The 17,968-nt window shown below is 35.5% G+C and overlaps 1 pseudogene; it reads left to right on the forward strand.

The window, feature by feature from the left end:
• The first annotated feature begins 16,561 nt into the window (after nucleotides 1-16,561).
• Nucleotides 16,562-17,575, forward strand: LOC114042089 (annotated as a pseudogene).
• Nucleotides 17,576-17,968: the final 393 nt, after the last annotated feature.

Raw genomic sequence — 17,968 nt, forward strand, 5'->3', positions numbered from 1 at the left:
CATAACTTAATATCATCTGTGATTTCTTATCTATATCCTTCCAAAATTCCTCCTTAAAATATTTACCCAATAGTCTAAGGCCTACCTATGTGGGTTTTAGTAGTTTGGGCATACCCATATAACATTTGGTCTGGCTAAGTGACACAGTGGATCAAATGCTTGGCTAAGAGTGTGGAGTCAAGACTTGAGTTCTTGTTCTGCCAAACAACAACTAACATTTATATAACACCAGCTATGTGCCAGGTGCTGTGCTAAGCATTTTACAAACATTATTTCATTTGATCTTTATAACAATCCTGGGAATTCAGTGCTACTATTATCCCAATTTTACAGTTGAGAAAATTGAGGCAAACAAAGATTAAGTGACATGCCCATTATCACACAGCTATCTCGGGCTGGATTTGAACTCAGGTTTTAGAGTCCAGTGTACTATCCATCACATCCCACAGCTGTCTCAAGATACTTACAACCTGTGTGTGAAATGAGGGGGTTGGACTTGATGGCCTCACAGGCTATTTCTGATTCTAAATCTAAGATCTTATTATGCTCTGTTGTCTTCTTCTTCAACTACATATCATTCCACCTATGTTTTCAATTGTCCATGTGCCTGAGGATTTCTTTTTTTTTTCATTTTTCATACTCATGATGGCAACATGCTAAAGCTTACTTACACTCATGTATCTTTTTTTTCTTTTCAGTCATCTGCAATTTCATTTCATCAAAAATCATAGGGTTTTGAGTTTTGTAGTAATACAGAAAAACTGGTAGAATAATAGTGTAAACCTGATAAGATAGGTCTTGTTTGTGGCAGCAGCATGGGTAAGGACCCTGGTCCTTACCATGTTTGAATTAAAAAGCATAGAACTGTCAGAGAAGATCAAACAGACATGGAGCTTCTTGCAACTATTAGTTATTCCTGAAGATTCCTGGTCCTATTTAAGGGTATCAGTATGGCAAGTACTTTTTTGCCTTAGCTTGGCATTATTATTTAACATGACAGCAAGATCTTACTCAGGAGTATGTTATAGAAAATGTATGGAATAGAGAGATTAAGAAAGCTGAAGGAATGTGAGGATGGAGGGAGCAGGTATGAACTTACTGGAGTAAGATCCTACTGAGTAAACACTTCCTATTGGTATTTCATTTGATTATATATCTCTTCCTGGAAGCTCATTAGAATAACCTAAATGTCCAAGTATGCAATCTTCCCCTTATGATGAAAATAGCTACATACATACTTGCATGAGGATCAGGAAAAATCTTGAAGGCAAGTGATTATGTAGCTAGTTGGAGAAATGTGACACAAGCTATGATCCTAGTACCTTCCATGAAGTGGTTCTATTTGGAGAATATTCATGAATGATCACTGACATTATCAGCAGCACAGCGTAGTGGAAATAGAGTTGGCCTTGGAGCCAGGAAGACCCAAGTTAAATCCTATATCTGACATATGCCAATGATGTGATCCCGGGTAAATCCCTTAGTTTCTCAGTGCTTTGGGCAACTATAAATTGCTGAGAAGTTGCCAATCTATATTGGTGGAAATAGTTTCCTTATCCAGAAGCTGCCCATGCCAATGAAATCACCAGTCCAATTTCTATCCTATCCTAATGACTAGATTTGGAGTTGTATCAATTATCTGAATCAGAATGCTATGAGCACCCTAAAAAAGGTGACACGTGAAGAAAAACCAGTGGACCAGAATTTGTGAATGTATGTGGGCTTGGGGGGAGAGAGAAGGAAATAGAGAGAGGAATTGCCTGTAATACTTGGTATTCCCTGTGAAGTTTCTCAAAAGTAATCTGATCCAATTTCTTTGTATTGAATTCTAGGCCTAGCTCATTGTTGAGATATAGTGCATGTATAAGATATAAACTGCCCATCCAACCACACACTATGATGTGAACAGTATTAATTTTTATCTACTCAGTATTTCCTGTATATATTTCTCGGATTATCTCTTTTGAATAGCAGTGGGTTTCATCACGAAGTTTCTAGAGTGTTCCATACATTGACACAATCAACACATCAGCAAATAGTTGCTTCTGGAGAATTTCATCAGTTACAGGGATTTCCTCTTGCATTACCTATTTTCAGAGGATATATGCCTTGATGCCAACAGTTACTTTCTCCAAAAATAAACCTTCTGTTTTGTGCCTCCCTTGATATTAATAATTGGGATATCTATTAATAAAGTTATGTTTGTTTACAAAAATATGAAAAGAACTTCTTTGGTCTCTATATGTGCATGAGAGATATCTTGTTGAAAGAATACCATTAAGTATATTTTTCTTTTACTTTTTAATTTATGGGTACAGTTCAGGTTTCTGTGTACATGACTGGGAAAGTTTTTAAAAAAATTTTTCACTAAATTCCAATTGAAATTTAGCACTTATTGCAATTTTTCCAAAACAATATTCTGAGATAGGGTACAGAGGTGGCACCAGATTCCTGGAGTGGTCCATGACACACAAAAATGGTTAAGAATTGAATTCCTGCTTCACTGAGTCTATTTGTAATAAATAAGAAACTAACCTAGCAGCAACTCAGAGTTTCTGCATCTTTCTATTCATTGTGTGACTGTTAAGATATGGTTTACCGTGGGGATAGGTGAAAACAAAAATCAATTAAAGTTTTCAACTTGTAATATACAATGAAAGTTTGAGAGAGAGGAGTCCAAAAAGATAAATGTTGAGAAGTACTTTAAGTATTTTCACAACTATGAAAGATGAGTTATTTAATGGAGAAGGGGAAACAGATTTTTTGACAGTAAAATGGAAAAATATTTCCTTTTAATTAGGTAAAAAAAATGTTATGGGAGTTTATTTACTTTCAGCAGCAGATGCCACATTGGCTTTGGCTTGGGGAGGTGGTGGGGATCAGACAAAAATTATTTTTCCATTTTCTTCTCAAACCAAGCTTGTCAATATGTTATTTTAATCAATTTTTTATTCCTTATTCTTTTTTAAGTAGCATAATATAGTGGTTAGAGAACCACTCTTGGAGACAGGAAAAAATTAGGGTTCAAAATTTGCTACTAAAATATACTGCTATGTGAACAACAAGTTGCTTAATCTCTACCAAAAGAAAATTCTTTAAGACAGTTAATTTTCTAAAACAGAGTTAGAGAGAAGTTTTTAATCTGAATTGTTAGTGGGAACTTCCTCATTGTGAATATCTTCTACCAATTTTATCACAGGTTTGGTTCCATCTTATCCTCATTCTTTTTTTATAGAGTTCCTATGTATAATAGTGCCACTATTATAATAAAAATAATGCCCATAGTTGTATTAATATCTACTATTTCATATATTACATATGAACATATATGTACATAAGTATATCTGAATATTAATACTGTGCTTCTTAGGAACATGTGATCAAAGACTTGAGGGTAGAAGAGATGTTACAGGTCATCCAATTCAACCCCTTCTTTCACAGATGGGGAAACTAAGGTCCAAAAAGTCTAAGTGACCCAAAACCAAACAAGTAGTTAGAAAAAAAGACCCTGTAATTGAACCCTGGCTTTTGATTCTAAATCCAGCACTGCTTCCACTGCTAAATGCCAGTCTTATAGGATCCATTCTCTGTTTCATCTGTCTTTCTGTATTTTCCTCCCTTTAACAACAGATTTATTAAATCTCACCTCCTTCATGAGATCTTCCTAGGCTAGGCAGAAGAAAATTGATAAAGTCCTTGAACCTAGCCAATGGGGTTTAACCATTAAACCCCATGAGTCTCTCCTCCTCACTGACTCTTTAGAACAGCTGATCTTTGACCAAATCTGTGATGTTCACATTGTGTAAATACTGAATGTCATTTTAAATTATCTATTCTATATATTTGTCCCATGACTTTTCATTCAAAGTGGCCCTCAGTTCTGTGTTCCTACAGTAATGGAGGCAGAAAAAAGAAACAGGAGGCAAATACTCATTCAGTTTTTAGACTATCTATAAACCTTACTTTAAATGATGATAGGCTAAACACAAGATGCTTATCCAGTGTTTGCAGAAATGATGCCTATATGGTGATTGATATTCATCCAATAAATGGAAGTTAAATAGATGAAAGCCCACAAATTTTGGAAGAGACAAATAAAAAGTTAAACAGAATTGATTTTGTGATACATGCACAGGCAATGAGACCACTTAACATGTTGAATATGGAGAGGATTTTGTTCAATTATGGTATAGACAAAAACTTCTAATTCTAATATTTTCTGACCATTTCAAGGGATACTTGGTCATTTTGCTTTGCAATGCTTTTGAAGAAAAGGTAGATCATGAAAGTGATTTGGTGCTGAAGATTAACAGGGTAGGAGGAGCTGGACAAGTGGGTAAAGGATTTAAGAATGGCTAGTACATTGTTGAACTAGTCAACTGATGCACAATAATTGGGAAGGGGGAAAATTGAAGCAAGAACAGGGGTGATTGAAAATTACATGGATGGATTATCTTCAGTATATACCGAAGATATACTGATACACTGAAGATAAAAGGAAGAGCAAAGAGAAGGTTTAGGATAAGAGAGACAGTAGGAAAGATGGTAAAGCAAGAGATTGTGAGTAGAATGGGCAATCTCAGTATTTTGGGCTTGAGAAATAAAATAATACTCTTGAATTATGGGGAAAATTAGACCTTTAATGAAATGAGGATCTCCAAGGATTCCTGATAAGAAGACAAGAATTGTTTAGAAACATTGACATAGAAACATATGCATCAAGAGAAGCACAAAACAAGGTAAACATGAACATACAATCATAAAGGACTAAAAAAGTTTAAATTGTTTACATTCTTATATGGGGAGAAGATACATGTATCCCTACAGTACTCCATTATTATCAGGAATGTCTAATATCTATCAAGAGAGAATCTAAAGGAAGGACTGGGAGTGATTCTGGTTTTTTATATGATTTTAAAAGAAAAAATGAAAAGAGAAGAGAAGAAGAACACACTGGGAGGGGGAAAGGGAAAAAAAGAATGGGGAAAATCATCTTACATTAATGGAGGGCACAAGTAGAAGTCTATACAAAGAAGAGGAGGAAATGGGGGTGGGTAGTCAAAGATACTTGAACCTTATTCTCCTCTGAACAGGACAAAGTATGGAAAAATATACATACACAAACAGTTGGGCAAAGTTTCACCTAAGAGGGAAACAAGAAGGAAAGAAGGGAAAAAGAAAGGGAGGGAAGATTAAGGTAAGAATTAGTCAGAAGTAAAACAATTACTTAAAGATTAGATAGGAAAAAATCAGAGGGAAAAGCAGAAGATAATGGAAGAGGATAGAAAGAAATACAAAAATAACAATCATAACAGTGAAAGTCAATGGGATAAACATACCCATAAAGTATAAGAAGATAAAGAATGAATTAAAAACCACAATAAAACAATGCATCACTTACTTGGAATAGAAAGATACAGAGAAAAAATAAAGAGTAGGGTAATATCTATTAGGTTTTAGCTAAATTTGTTTTGCCCACTTAATAGGATTTTATTTTTTCCACTTATATGTAATGATAGTTTTCAACATTCAGTTATGTAAAATTTTGAGTTCCAAATTTTTTCTTCCTTCCTCTTTCCCCTTCTGCCTCCCTAAGACTGCAAGCAATCTGATCTAGGCTCTACATGTACAATCATATTAAACCTTTTTCCACAATAGTCATATTATGAAAGAAGAATCAGAGCAAAGGGGTGGGGGGAACACAAAAAAAGAAAAAACAAAAACAAAAAAGAGAGAAAATAGTATGTTTTGATCTGTATTCAGGCTCCATAGTTCTTTCTTTGAATGTTGATAGCATTTCCCATCATGAGTCTTTTGGAATTATCTTAGATCATTGAATTGTTGAGAAGAGCTAAGTCTATCAAAGTTGATTATCACACAATGTTGCTGTTACTATATACAGTGTTCTCCTGGTTCTGCTCACTTCACTGAGCATCAGTTCATGTCTTTTCAGGTATTTCTGAAAATTATCTGCTCATTATTTTTTATATCACAATAGTATTCTATTACATTTATGTAACACAACTTCTCTGGCCATTCCTCAATTGGTGGGCATTACCTCAATTTCCAATTCATTGGCACAACAAAAAGAGCTCCTACAAATATTTTTGCATAACTGGGTCTTTTATGATCTCTTTGGGATACAGACCTAGTAGTAGTATTGCTGGATCAAAGAGTATGCACAGTTTTATAGCTCTTTGGGCATACTTCTGGATTGTTCTCCAGAATGGTTGGATCAGTTCACAACTCCAGTAACAAAGCATTAGTGTTCCAATTTTCCCACATCTTCTCCAACATTTGTCATTTTCCTTTTCTGTCATATGAGAGACACTGACATGAGACTGCTCAGCACAGCATGCCCACATCAGAGAAGGTGCTGTGCTCTTTGAGCAAAGCATAATTGAAATAGCTCAAAAGAAATGCAAGAAGTATAAATTTAGAGAATCCACCCCAAATGTTCACACAGACTATCTGTGCCCAACCTGTGGTCAAACATCCTGAGCTCATAAAGTTTTATTATTTTATTAATTTTAAGTTAATTGTATATGAATTATATAAATATATCTAATATATATATATAACTAAATTAATTATAAAACACTGCTAAGAAGATAACAATGTCAAAGATGGTATATCCAAAGCCTTCAAGAAAAACGTAAATAGGTTTCAGGCCACAGAAGAGCTCAGAAAGGACTTTGAAAATCAAGTGAGGTAAAGGAAAAATTGGGAAGAAAAATTAGAGTGGATCAAGAAAATAATGAAAAATGGGTCAACAGCTTGGTAAAGGAGATAAAAAATACTGAAGAAAATAACATCTTAAAAAACTGACTAAGCCAGATGGTAAAAGAAGTACAAAAAGCTAATGAGCAGAAGAATGCTTTAAAAAGCAGAACTGGCCAAATGGAAAAAGAGGCATAAAAATTCACTGAAGAAAAAAACTCCTTAAATATAGAAATGGCCAAATGGAAAAGGTGGTATAAAAACTCACTGAAGAAAATAATTCCTTAGAAGTTAGAATGGAGCAAGTGGAAGTTAATGACTTTATGAGGAATCAAGGAATAATAAAACCAAACCAAAAGAATGAAAAAAGAGAAGACCTTGAGAGTGTCCTTGTGTTGCTTCTTCTGACCACCATCTGAATGCTTACCCTGTGTGAGTTCTCTTTTGGCAAGTGCACTTTTTGCATTCAAACAACATGGCCAGTGCATTGGAGTTGTGCTTTCAGAAGCAGAGTTTGAATGCTTGACAGTTTAGTGAGAGAAAGGACCTCAGTGTCTAGTATCTTATCATGCCAGATGATCTTCAGAGTCTTCCTAAGACAGTTCAAATGGAAGCAATTCAATTTCCTGGCATGGCACTGGTCTACTAGCTAGGTTTTACAGGCATACCACAATGAGGTCAGCACAATAGTTCTGTAGGCCTTCAGTTTGATAGTCAGTCTAACACCTCTTATCTCCCATACTTTCCTTCAGAGCCTCCCAAATACTGAGCTAGCTCTGGCAATGCATGTGTCAACCTTATTATCAATGTGTACATCCCTGAAAAGTACACTACCAAGATAAGTGAATTGATCCACAGCATTCAAAACTTTTCTATTTGCTGTAACCGATGGTTCTATGGATGGATGGTGTGGTGGTGGCTTATGGAGTATTTGTGTTTTCTTCTGATAGTCATTTTGCCTTGGAGTTGCTGCTTTTGTTGAATGTGAATATTTAGCTTGGAGAGGATAAGTCTATGATCAGTCTAGCACTCTGCGCCACACATTACCTTTGTCACTCACGTCCTGTCTGTCTCTTCTCCTTACAATCACATAGTCTGTTAAATACCAATGTTTTCTGTGATGGTGCATCCACAAAGTTTTATTGCATTTAGGTAAGTGGAAGACAATGTTAGTGATGAGAAGGCCATGAGAAGCACAAGTCTTCAGTAGTAAGTGACTATTACTATTGCTATTGCTGTTTCCAACTCCATTCCTCCCTAGAGCTCCCTGCAAAGTCTGGTAGTCTTACTCTACTCTAGCATTAAAGTCACTCAGAATTATAAGCTTGTTGTCTTTTGGCACATTGATGATAAGGGTCTCCAGGTCTTCAAAAAATTTTCTTTGACATCAGGGTTCATCATGGTGGGAGCATGATTACAGCTTGGTTAGATAAAGTAGCAATGAGTAGAGAAAAGGAGTAAGAAGCAGGGAATATGGAAAAGGAAGGGGCTCATTACAAGGAAAACATCACAGATAATCCCACAAAGAAACTGATAAAGAGAAAAATAGAACAGAAAAAAAGTTGTATTTTTTCTCATTTTTTTTTTGCTTCTAGACTAGTATTTATTTTTATCTTTGCATTAACAAATAACTAGTCTAATTGTGTGTAGAAAACCAAGGAGTAATGCTCCACCCCACATCAGTAACAATGAATCCCCCCACCATCAAATCAGTGGCAAATGTTTTCATCTCTATTGAAATAGAGGCAACTTTATTTTCTGTGATTTTGTTCAATATTTACCACGTCAGGTACCTTCCTATTTTCTTTATATAAAAATGTTTAAATATGTTTAATGATACCTTTAGTTTTGAAATCACAGACATTTCTAGAAATATCTCATCCTTCCACCCCAACTTCCCATTGTTACAAACTCTCCCTTTTCACATTTATTTTTTATTAATTTATTTTGATTTATCAATAATCACTTTCATATGCTTTTGAGTTTAAAATTTTTCTCCCCCTTCCTCTCCACCACCCTCCCCAAGATGGTGCACAATCTGATATAGGCTATACATTTACATTCATATTAAACATATTTTCACATTAGTGATGTTGTAAGTAAAAATTAAAACCAATATGAGGAACCATCAGAAAGAGGAGACAAAACTCAACAGAAGAGAAAAAAACAGCAATTCAACTTCCATAGTTCTTTCTTTGGATGTGGATAGCATTTTTGAACCCAACACCTCTGGAGATTTCTTAGATCCTTGCATTGCCAGGAAGGGTTAAGTTTATCAATATTAGTCATTATACAACTTGGCTGTTATTGTGTACAGCGTTCTCTTGGTTCTGCTCACTTCACTCAGCATCAGACCATATAAGTATTTCCAGGTTTTTCTGAAGTCAGCCTGTTCATCATTTCCTACAGCACAATAGTATTCCATCATATTCATACACCACAACTTGCTCAGCCATTCCCCAATTGATGGGCATCCTCTCAATTTCCAATTCTTTGCCACCCTTTTCACATTTAAGCAATATAGTGAATGTTTCCTATAATAAATACAACATTCTACCCTGGCACCTGCCTGTTTCTCTGCTTGAAGGAGTGAAGTTTGTCTGGGACTACTCCTGGTTTTTCATTTACTCAGAGTTTACTTTCTTTTTAATGATTTTCCAATGATTTTCTCGATAAATTTATTCATGTTGTCTAGATAAGAGGTATCTGTACAATTTCTATGCCTTTACCCTTCTGATTCCTTACTCTTGGGCCATATTTTCCAACATATTTTTTGCCAATCTCACCTAGTCCAACCTTTGTGTTCAAATCATAGCTATTTTGTCTAGTTTGGTTAAAATTTGACAGTTCCATAATGTGTTTCCTTTTTATCTTTTTATTTAGTCCCTCATATTCTAATAAAAAGTATCAAAAACTACTATTATTGATCTTTTAAAGTTATTTCTTCTTCTGTAACACTATGAACTTTTCTTTTAGAAATTTTAATTTATGGTCATTAGGTACATGCATATTTAAAATTTGCATGCTCTCATTCTGAATAGAATCTTTTAGCATGACGAAATGACCTTGTTTATTTCCTCTAATACCTTATGGTTTGAATTCCACTTTGCTTTATCATTTTCAATGTCACTCTTACTTTTCATGATTTAATATGACAACATGGTCAATTTTATACTGCCCTTTTAGACAGATCTATTTAAATGTTTATAGATTGAATGTTATCAAGTCTGAAAACAAATTACCAAAAAGTCAAAGATTCTATGCAACCCTGTAAACTATAAAAATACCAAAGAGCTCACACAGTTCATCACAACCAGAGTTAACTCTAAGAAACAAAATTTTAAAAGAAGGCCTATAGCAGTAATAAGCAAGAAGCTTTCTTTATTATATTGGAGAAGGGAAACTAGAATTATGTGCTAGGGCCTACTCTAGTAGGAAACCTGCTTTAGTGTGGACAAATCTTAATATATATAGCAATGGATACTCAGTGAGGTATAGCCCTGACAATGAGGGGTAACAGCAACAATGAGACAAGTTTGACTCATGACTGGAATATGACTCCTGTAGGTGCTTGTTCAAGCTCAATGACCACCTGGGTCTGGTGTGAACAAATTCAGGGATGTTCCTGTAGCTGAGTTCATCCAGATGGCGAGTGCAAAGGAATGTTGTTATGCCAAGCTCAGGGCACAGTTTACTTGCTGGGCCTTAGCTCTGGAAAACAGGGTGCCTTCTTATAATAAAAAGAGAGAAGTGGTCTTGGCATGGGGATCCTAAGAACTTGTTTCTTGAAAACAACTGGATTTTGATTAAATTTATTCATTTTTTTTTCTTATTGAAGTGCAGTCAACTTAGCTTAACCAATGTCAGACATCTTTTGTCATATTTTTTTTGAATCCTTATTTAATTTATCATAAGGAGATTAAAAACTTTCATACATAGACCTTTTGCTGAACCTGTGAGGTCATCAGTGTGGATACTCCTTCTGATAATATAGATCATAGCCCATCCATGACTTCTTTGTCACATGTCTCTTGTCCATGTCCTACTTGTCAGTCTTTTAAAAGATGTCCAGTTGACATGCTAGGGACTTGTTTTGAAATCTCTCAACAATGAATGGATACCAATAAATTGGGCAGTTTGTCCATCAGTTACCTAGCCCTTTCTGCTTATAGCCCCCTTCCAACTTTTCAGCTTCAAGCTCTCCCTCCCTTGTAACAAGCAAAAAAGATTAATACAGTGGCAGTCTTACCAACTATGAAACATTCTGCTGTCTCTGCTAAGAGAAGGGACATACAGTTTATTACCTATTATCTGGGATTTAGACTGGTCACTTTGATATTTAATCATGTGTATCTTTGTACCTTCATCTTTTGGCTCTGCTTACTTCACTCTATCACTTCATACAAGTCTTTCCATGTTTTTTCCCATCTTTCTTTCATTTCTTCATATTCATCATTGACTATTAAATAGCATTGTATCAATTCATATGCCACTATTTGTTCAACCATTCCCAAACTTTGTTTTCAATTCTTCATTTCCAAAAAATAAAATGCCACTTTGAACACTTTGTTATACATGTGAGGTCTGTCTTTGATAATGTGAGTATATGTGACTAGGAGTGGGTTCTCTCACTTAAAAGGTGTGAATAGTTTAGTCATTATTCTTCCATAGTTCCAAATTATTTCTCAGCATGGTTTAAACAATTCATATTAGTCCAACTTTTTGTTTGTTTGTTTGAAGCCATACATTTCTCTGATGACATCCTTTATATTGCTGTTCTTATGTGTTTTTTTGTTTGCATCTTTTCTTGATTAAAAATTTAAAATCTCATGATTTACAATGATTAACCTGAGCTTAACAAAACTCTTGAAGTGTTCTTTATTTTCTGCCTAACTGTAGGTTTAACTCTGGACTCCTTTAGCAAAAAAGCATACTAACATTACCTTTCCCATATCACATTTCTTTTTTGTTTTCTCTTTTTCAATTTATCAGAAACATTTAGTCATTCAGGCTATATGATGTTGTCTAACTAGAAACGAATTAGTTTTGAATTGAGAAAGGTAGACCATTTCAAATACCTCCTTTTTGAGTGGAGTCATGATTGTAGTTCAAAGAGTTCTTGAAGGACATATGACTCTCTGAAAATTCTACTTGAAAGTTTTCTTGAATGATGTTCCATATGATAGTGTTCAGATTCTTTTGTTTTGCTAAATTTTCTGGGTTGACTCTAATCTTGAGTTTGCTCCATCGTCACCTATCCTGTGAGCATGTCACTTGGCACTGTAGATTTTTCAATATTTTTCAATAATTGATTCATTTTCCCAGCATGTTCTTCAATTTGAACAGTGCTATGTACAGTTATGTTTCCTGTTGCAGTAAGCCAGTTGCTTTTGTGGATTATTTTGTAAAGCTTTTTTATTATAGTTTCAATGTTGCTTTTCTCTCCTTATTTCCTTTATATAGATTTTAGCAATCTTCATGCTAACTTCAGTTCTTCCTCTGATTAAAAAAAAACTTCTATAAATATTTTTTTGCTTTTGAGATATTCATACCAATGCTGTTTTCTTGCTTAATGACATTATGCACATCATTTATCAATTTGAAACTGTTACTGGATTTTCTTTTTCCACCTAACATTTGCTTCTGGCAATTTACTCTTTTTTCAGCTATACAGGGACATGTTTTTAGTTTTAGTACATGTTACTTACATTCAATTCCGCTTGATTTATATCTCTGTAGCTTTTTAGTCATGTTTCCTTCTCTTTCATGTTCCTTTTGTTGCTTTTTGAGAGATATGAAATGAGCCTGACCTTCTTCAAAATTCTTGGTGTACCATCTTGACTGGAAAGTCCCAGTAGTGTAAACTTCATGAGCATCTCTTGCACATTTCATTAGAATGTTTCTCTTATTATATGAATGAAAGCCACTACAATCACCATCACCATCATCACTAGCATTTGTATAGTCCTTTAAGGTTTTCAAAAACCTTTATAAAAATTATCTTAGTTAATTCTTATAACAATCCGGGAAGGGAGGTTCTAGTAATATCCCAGTTCTATAGATGATTTGCCCAAGGTAACACAGAGAGTAATTCAAGTATAGTACGCTATCTATTGTGTGACTTAACTGATTTACAAATGCAGATATACATGAAATTATGTATTACATAAACAAACCAAATAGTTGTTTGAGATAAGCAATGACAATCATCAGCATCTCTTTATTTGATATGTATCGTGGCTAAGGAGAAAGAAGATGACTATACCAATTTGATCAATACATGCCAATCCTTTAATTGACAAATAGCCAACTATTTATAAGACACTTTGCTAGGTGCTGAAGAAATAATATGAATTAAAAGGTATAGCTCCTATAATTATGAGCTATTTGGAGAAATAAGAAATGCACACATAAATACATATACAGATAAATAGATAGATAGATAGATAGATAGATAGATAGATAGATAGATAGATAAAATATGTCAGAATATTTGTCAGTAGGAGATCCAAACAAAAGGTTTATATCATCCCACCAAAGCCTGCCTTAGAGGTAAATGTCACCAGATTTTGTCTATGCCAGTGTTTTCCTTCTTTTTAGGTCCCAGATTACCCAGGTATTAGTTAATCCCTCTGCTCCAGCCTTGCTGAGTATCAAGGATAGGGTCCCAAAGGGATAACAAGTAAACTTTAGCCCTAATTTACATGGGAAATGTTTCAGTTCCTGGAATCTCAGAGTTGTTCAATGTAAAGAGGCAAGGATACTGTCAGATCTGTACTATTCTTTTCCTGAATGATTGACTGAGAAAGAGAAATTTTTCACCTCTGACTAGAGAGTTGAGTTTTACAAAAATCTTAAGTTTTTCCTTCTTTGATGCCTGGTAAGGGAAATCTTGGAAAAACAAAAATATTACCTCTCAACCTCAGTCAGTCATGCCTAAGGTTGTTGGTAATGTGAGTGTAAACATTTTTCCCTCTCCTTATTCTCCTTACTGACCCTCCTCTTCTTTCCTTCTTTTCTCTCCTTTTGTAGCTTTCTCACATTCACTTAAAGAAGTTTGGACCCTGGCAAGTGAGACTGCTAGTGTCCAGAGGCCTCATTCTCATTGTTGGAAAGTCTGAAACTACAAAAGATAGCAGGATTGGTTGACTGCCAAAAGTCACTCTAGTAAAGAGAACAGTTGTCCCCAAAATTTTGGCCTTGAAACTATCTACAAAGACTAGGTTCAAATGGGGGAAGGGCTGTGCAATTTTTTGCCAAGGTATGCTTAATTTACATTTCTTTATGGTAATCTGCCTAATTAACGACAACACTTTGGTTTGTAGCAACTATTCATTGACTGTTTCTGTGGTTCCTATCTTTGATTTTTTTTTCCTGTAAGTTGAGAAAGCGTGAGGTAGAAAGGAACTTGTACTTATTCTGTACAAGAGCGTTACATTTCACCCTAGGTGAAGAACAGGATAGTTAAAAAATCTGAGATCTAATAATGACACTGGGATGTGACCCTAACTAATTTGAAAATACAAGGTATGATGGTCCTCTTTCTGGACCGTGGCTTAACCTGTCTAAAAATTAATTTAAGTTTTGAGGTTACGGGTTTACTTTCAAATTTCATTACTTGGATTTCTTGTTTGTTTTTCTTCTTGGTTGAAGAAGATGAAAGGAGAGGAGAGGATGGGAAAAGAAGGAAGGGAAGAGGAGGAAAGCAAAGTAGAGCAAAACAAAATTAATTGGCTTAATAATTATCTAGGAAGGTAAATAGAGAACTCACAGACCAACATGCACTCAAGAGATGTAGTGATTTAAGAGAGGCTTTGGGATTTTAAAATGGACCAGTCAGCTAAGACAGTGATTGATTCCAATTATAGGGTATTCTAGGATGAGAGATATCATTCTTTTCTGGTGCCTTCAAGGAATTTGAAGTACTAGGACAAAATGAAATTGTGATGGACCAAACAAGGCCCAGGAAACTATAGCTAGATAGAATAGCATATGAATTAAGTGTCAAGCACTCAGGACCAGATAGTTTTCTTTTATTCTCACTTCCAATTACCTTACTCTGAATTTGTACATCTCTTGTAAATAAATGGCAGAAATTCATTCTTGTAGGTTTATATGTGTATAGACAAGGAGTAAAATGAAAAGAAGGAGATGTCAGCTTTGAGTGACAAGTTATGATGGAAAAAGGAAAAGAAGAAAGAGGGGAAAGTAATTAGAGATTGAGTATAACAGACCTCTGTTATACTACCAAGTAGTAAATAGCTTTAGATGTCTGGAAAATTGAGGAACTTCAATACCTCAGATTAGGGTTAAGTAATGATAGAAATTTAGGAATAATTGAAAAGTGAACATAGTGAGTTCAAATAGTTTTGTGAACCTTCTGGTTTTTGGAAGTGGCTAGAATCCCAAAGGTTCCCAAGAATACACTGAATCTTAGAAGTGGCTAGAATCTCTGGGTAACCAACTTGAATGAATAAGAACTAAAACCAAGGCTGGATCCTTTCTTGGGTTGTTGGGCACCAAATCTTTCTTTTCACACTTTGTTCTTGTGAGGAAGAATTTGGAATAATGCTGTTGGCTTGGTTGTATGGAGGTTGTCAAATCCTGACAATTCTACTTCTACAGTATCTCTCACATATACTTCTTTCTTTCTACCAACACCACTACTACTATAGTTTTGGGCCACATGCCCTCTAACTTGGACTATCAATTGCTTCTTGGTTGGTTTCTCTGCTGCTTGTCTCTATTCTCTAAGCTATCCACCATATAGTTGTCAAAATAGTCTTTCTAAGACATAGGTCTGACCATGTTTTTTCCTAGATCAAAAAATTCCAGTGCCTCCCAATGGCCTCTAGGATAAAATGATGCTGCCTCAGCCTTGTGTTTAAAGTCTTCAACAGTCTGGTTCCAACCTGGTGGTGGTGGTAGTTGCTGTCTTTCATTCTTGAAGAGGACCAAAAATGACATCACTATGTTAGAGTCAAGTTACATTGTGCAAAACTGTGATTGATTAGACCAATATGAGCCTGGAATGGACTACCACAGGTCAGACACAAATAGCCTATGTGAATATTTGTGGTGGATTCTCTAAATTTGAACATCTCAAGTTTCTTTTAAGCTGCTTCAATTCTACTTTGCTCATAGAACACAGTATCTTCTTTGATGAGGGCATGCCATGCTGGGTGGTCCTTTGCCAGTGTCTCCCATGTCACACAATCAATTCCAAAGTTGTTCAGAGAGGTCTTGAGAGTGTCCTTTATGTTGCTTCTTCTGACCACCACGTGAGTGCTTGCCTTTTGTGAGTTCTTCATAAAATAGTATTTTAGACAAGCATATATATGGTAATCAAATAACATGGACAGCCCATTGAAATTGTGCTCTCTGAAGCAGAGTTAGAATGCTTGGTAGTTTTGCTCAAGAAAGAACCTCAGTGTCTGGTACCTTATCATGCCAGATGAACTTCAGAATCTTCCTAAAGCAATTCAAATGGAAGCAATTCAATCTCTTACCCTGGCACTTGTATACTAGCCAGGTTTCACAGGCAAACAATGAGATCAGCACAACACCTCTGTAGACCTTCAGTTTGGTAGTCAATCTAATACATTTTCTCTCTCACACCTAGCTCCTTTCTGTCTCAGTCACTGTGGATATTTGCATCAGAAAGATCTGGGTTGTTAGTATTTAGTACTCAGAAATTGTGGAACCCAGACAGCAGCAGTCTATAACTTCTGGGGCAGTTTGAAGCATTTCATTCTCTTGGATTCAAAAGCACTGTTTTTTTAAATTAAATTAAATTATATATTTCCTTTCCAGATAGCTAAGAGCTGAGTTTTCCATGGAAATGAAGAACTACACAGTCGTGACCGAGTTATTCCTGCTGGGAATCCCTGATAGAGACGGGCTGGAGACAGTGCTCTTTGTTCTCTTCTTATCTCTGTACCTATGCACACTGTCAGGGAATGTGTTCATCCTCATGGCCATCATTTCTTCCTCTCATATTCATACCCCCATGTATTTTTTTCCTGGGAAACATCTCTATTTGACATGGGCTACCCCTCAGTTATCTCACCCAAAATGTTGTTTTATCTTTCTGGTCAGACACCAGTCATCTCTTTCCAAGGATGTGCAACCCAATTATTCTTCTACCATTTCGTGGGTTGCACTGAGGACTGTACATTGTAATGGCATATGATTGCTTTGTTGCCATCTGTCACCCTCTACATTATACAGTTGTTATGAATCATAGGTTGTGCTCTATCCTAGCAACAAGTACTTGGATGTGTGGTTGTGTTCATGCTACTATCCTGACCTCCTTTACTTTCCAGTTACCTTATTGTGACCCCAACCAAGTATGCTACTATTTCTGTGACATTCCTGCTGTTTTAGCTCTGGCCTATGCAAATACATCTTTAGCCCAGTGGGTTAGTTTCATTCATGTTGGTCTTTTTTCTCTCATATGCTTCTTCCTCATTCTCATTTCCTATACTTGCATTGGGATCTCCATATCAAGATACGCTTGAGGCAGCTATGTGGCACAGTGGATAGAGCGCTGGCCCTGAAGTCAGGAAGACCTGAGTTCAAACCTGGCCTCAGACACATAACTCTCACTAGCTGTGTGACTATGGGCAAGTCACTTAACCCCAATTGCCTAACCAAAACAAACAAACAAAAAAATATTCTTCACAGAAGGTAGACATAGAGCTTTTCAACTTTCAGTGCATACCTCACAGCAATCCTTTTTGCCTATGGGCCTAACATCATCATCTACCTGCAACCTGCTCCCAGTCCCTTACTTGGCTCAGTGGTTCAGATATTAAGTAATCTTGTGGCCCTCGTGTTGAAACGCTTGATCTAGTTTAAGGAATAAGAATATGAAATTTGCCCTCAACAAAATGTTATATAAAATGAGACTCATTATTGAGAATGGATAAGCCTCTAAGTATTTATGGACAAAGTTTGACTCCTTCTTGGGGAGGAGAAATAACTCTGTAATGCAGAGGGTGACTCCTCCAATTATCAAGAACATATTTCAAATTTTGTTAAGAAATGACAAACCATTGCAAATTATTGTATCTTTTCAGCTTGATAATTCTTACAAAATATATTTATGTGTATATTCATTTCCCCATATTTTATAATGAAATTGTTTATATAATTACTTATTTTAATTAGTATTTTCTTTTTATTATGAACTTAAGAAACATCAACAAACCTTAACATTTTGATATATAAAGAAGTATAGAAAAGA

Source organism: Vombatus ursinus, unplaced genomic scaffold (assembly GCF_900497805.2).
Source record: "Vombatus ursinus unplaced genomic scaffold, bare-nosed wombat genome assembly UNPS02014258.1, whole genome shotgun sequence".
Taxonomy (NCBI): domain Eukaryota; kingdom Metazoa; phylum Chordata; class Mammalia; order Diprotodontia; family Vombatidae; genus Vombatus; species Vombatus ursinus.